Source organism: Triticum dicoccoides, chromosome 2A (assembly GCF_002162155.2).
Source record: "Triticum dicoccoides isolate Atlit2015 ecotype Zavitan chromosome 2A, WEW_v2.0, whole genome shotgun sequence".
NCBI lineage: Eukaryota > Viridiplantae > Streptophyta > Magnoliopsida > Poales > Poaceae > Triticum > Triticum dicoccoides.
In genome coordinates this window covers 348,141,764-348,145,446 of record NC_041382.1, presented here as the reverse complement: position 1 = coordinate 348,145,446, position 3,683 = coordinate 348,141,764, and positions in this window count along the sequence as shown.

Here is a 3,683-nt window from a genome sequence, read left to right as displayed (position 1 = left end):
CGCCTCCATGGCGCCCCGCGCCGCCCGCAGCCCGCGGCCGCCGCCGAACCTCCCCCTCGCCGGCGTCCAAGCTCGCCGGAGCGCGTCGCCTCGCCGGAGAAGACTCCGGCCGGATCCACCCGGTGTGGACCAGATCCACCCGCTCGCTCAACCAAACGCCTCCCCTCGTCCCGATCCGCTCCGTCCGGGATATCTTCGTCCCGGTTTTACTTTTTCCGGAGGTATATTTTCACCAAGTCCCGAGTTTCCCAGATCCAAGTGCTCATGTTCATGGCATCGTAACTTTGCATCCGTAGCTCCGATTCATGCATATAGCATATCAAAATGTTCAACTTAGAGAGTACATCATTTCATTCCATTGCATCATTTTCATTTGAGCTCATCTTGATGCCCTAAATGCTGTTATAAGAGGGCTACTTGAGTTAATTGTCAGATTTGCTACTCCGTTTAGCACTTTTGTCATTTTTGCCATGATTATTGTGTGCAGGATACGCCCGTGAGTTCTACATACGTTTTGTTAAGCGTTTTGTCATCTTTCCAGAGGTGCAACCCATGTATTTTTAGGATGTGTGTGGTGTCTTGTGCAAGCTTGCAAAGTGGTGCACTTGCTAATTCTGTTTTCAGGGACTTGGTAATTTCACTAAGTCCTGGAGCTGTTTATCTCATGATGCCATATGTTCATGTTGTTTCCTAGTGATCTGTGCCTCTTTTGAGGATGATCAGTAAGGATGTTTTGTTAATCTTGTAGTGCTCTATCCATCCATGCCTTTGTTTGCAATTATGGAGCACCCTAGCTTGAGTCAATCGAGCTCTACTTTTGCTACTTTGTGAATCTGGGCAGATTGTCAACTTGTTTGCAATTTTTCCGGTGATGTTGTAGTTGATCCGTGCATGCTATGATATTGTTCTTGCCATGTCTAGCTTTCATTGTGTGCCTTCTTGATGGATGTATGCTTGTCTTGCCATGACTTGCTCTGTAGTGAGTGCATCGAGCTCGTAAACATGCCTACTTGAGTTATATTTCAGCATGTGTCAGTTTTCACTAAGTCTGAAAACTGATTAGGTTTTTGCTATGTTCACATGCTTGCAATTGTATTTTCTGATCCCTTTTGGCTCAAGGTCACTAAGGGACTTTTGTTAAGCTCTTTGAGTAGCTCCATGCCATGCTTTACATTGCCATGATCAGATCCTGTAGCATGTAGTTTTGTTGCTCCGAAGAGGGCTACCTGGTCTGAAATTCCAGACAAGTGTTGATTTCACTAAGTCTGAGATATGTTTGTCATATGCATTTTTGCCATGCTTGTTTGAACCTGTTAATGGATGAATTGGCCGTAGCTCAGTGCTAGACATTTGTTAAGCATCTTGTGTGCATCCGTGCCATTTATTTTGTTGTCATGTTTGGGTGTTGTAGCATGTTCATCTCATTGCATTTAGATGCCTACTTGCTATAAATCGCAGACCGGTGTCATATTTGAATCGCTTGCCATTTCCAAACCGTAACTCCGATTCTGGCGTTCTTTATATCGTTTTCAAGCGATTTCATCTCATCTTTCTAGTGGCACACTTGGATTTCCAAGCTGAGGCCAGGTTCATGCATTTCCTGTCATATCTTGCATTTGCATCCCGCATCGCATCCCGCATAGCATATCATCTTTGCATTGTGTTGTTTGAGTTTGCACGTGGTTGATTGTGTCCTTGTTGCTTGTTTGTCTTGTTTGGGTAGAGCCGGGAGACGAGTTCGCTAACGAGGAGCCCGTTGACTTTGCTTTCGAGGATCCAGTCAACTTTGACAACTGTGCAGGCAAGATGATCATACCCTCGAAATCACTACTATCTTTGCTATGCTAGTTTGCTCGCTCTTTTGCTATGCCATTGCTATTTTGCTATGCCATTGCTACGATGCCTACCACTTGCTTTCAAGCCTCCCAAATTGCCATGTCAAACCTCTAACCCACCATGTCCTAGCAAACCGTTGATTGGCTATGTTACCGCTTTGCTCAGCCCCCCTTATAGCGTTGCTAGTTGCAGGTGAAGATTGGAGGCCGTTCCTTGTTGGAACATTTATTTACTTGTTTGGGATATCATTATATTGCTATGTTATATTAATGCATCTATATACTTGGTAAAGGGTGGAAGGCTCGGCCTCTCGCCTAGTGTTTTGTTCCACTCTTGCCGCCCTAGTTTCCGTCATATCGGTGTTATGTTCCCGGATTTTGCGTTCCTTACGCGGTTGGGTTATAATGGGAACCCCTTGATAGTTCGCCTTGATTAAAGCTTTTCCAGCAATGCCCAACATTGGTCTTACCATTCGCCACCTAGCCTTTTCTTTCCCTTGGGTTCTGCAGACTCAAGGGTCATCTTATTTTAACCCCCCCCCCCGGGCCAGTGCTCCTCTGAGTGTTGGTCCCATCGAGCGATGTCCGGGGCTACCAGGGGCAACTCTGGGCTGGCCTACCCGACGTCTGGCTCATCTGAGTGTGCCCTGAGAAAGAGATATGTGCAGCTCCTATCGGGATTTGTCGGCACATTCGGGCGGTGTTTCTGGTCTTGTTTTAACCTGTCGAAGTGTCTTGAATTACCGAGATACCGAGTCTGATCGGAACGTGTTGGGAGGAGGTCTATTCCTTCTTTGACCGTGGGAGCTTGTCATGGGCTAAGTTGGGACTCCCCTGCTGGGATTGAACTTTCGAAAGCCATGCCCGCGGTTATGGGCAGATGGGAATTTGTTAATGTCTGGTTGTAGATAACTTGAACCTTAACTTAATTAAAATGAATCAACTGAGTGTGTTACCGTGATGGCCTCTTCTCGGCGGAGTCCGGGAAGGGGACACGGTGTTGGAGTAATGTTTGCGCAGGTTGCTCTCTAGTTTCTCGCTCGCGCTTTGCCTCCTCTTCTCGCTCTCTTTTGCGGATAAGTTAGCCACCATACTTGCTAGTCGCTTGCTGCAGCTCCACCTATATTTTACCTTGCCTTACCTACAAGCTTAAATAGTCTTGATCACGAGGGTGCGAGATTGCTGAGTCCATGTGGCTCACAGATTACTATTACACCAGATGCAGGGCCTGATGATTCCACTCCAGGAGACGCGTATGAGCTCAAGTGGGAGTTCGACGAAGACTCTCAACGTTACTATGTTTCCTTTCCCGATGATCAGTAGTGGTGCCCAGTTGGGGGTGAACGGGACCGTTGTCGCATGTTGGGTTCTCTTTTATTTTGGCGCCATAGTCGGGCCATGAGTGTTTGGATGATGTAATGTTATTTATGTACTTGATTGACGTGGCGAGTGTAAGCCAACTATGTTATCTCCCCTTTATTATTTATATTACATGGGATGTTTTGAAGATTGCCTAACTTGCGAAATATGCCTTCAATGCGATTATGTCTCTAAGTCGTTCCTCGACACGTGGGAGCTATAGTCGCATCGAGGGTGTTACAAGTTGGTATCAGAGCCTTCCCCGACCTTAGGAGCCCCATTGCTTGATCGTTTTTAGCAGCCGAGTTGTGTCTAGAAAAATGTTTTGAGACTTTTAGGAATTATATATCAGAGAGATTAGGAATTCTTTTTTACTTCCCAGTCTCCTCATCGCTCTGGTAAGGCATCCTGACGTAGAGTTTTGACTTTTCTCTTCTCAAATTTCACTAAAAAAATTAGGATCACGCGGGTATCTTGGAATCGTTCCGA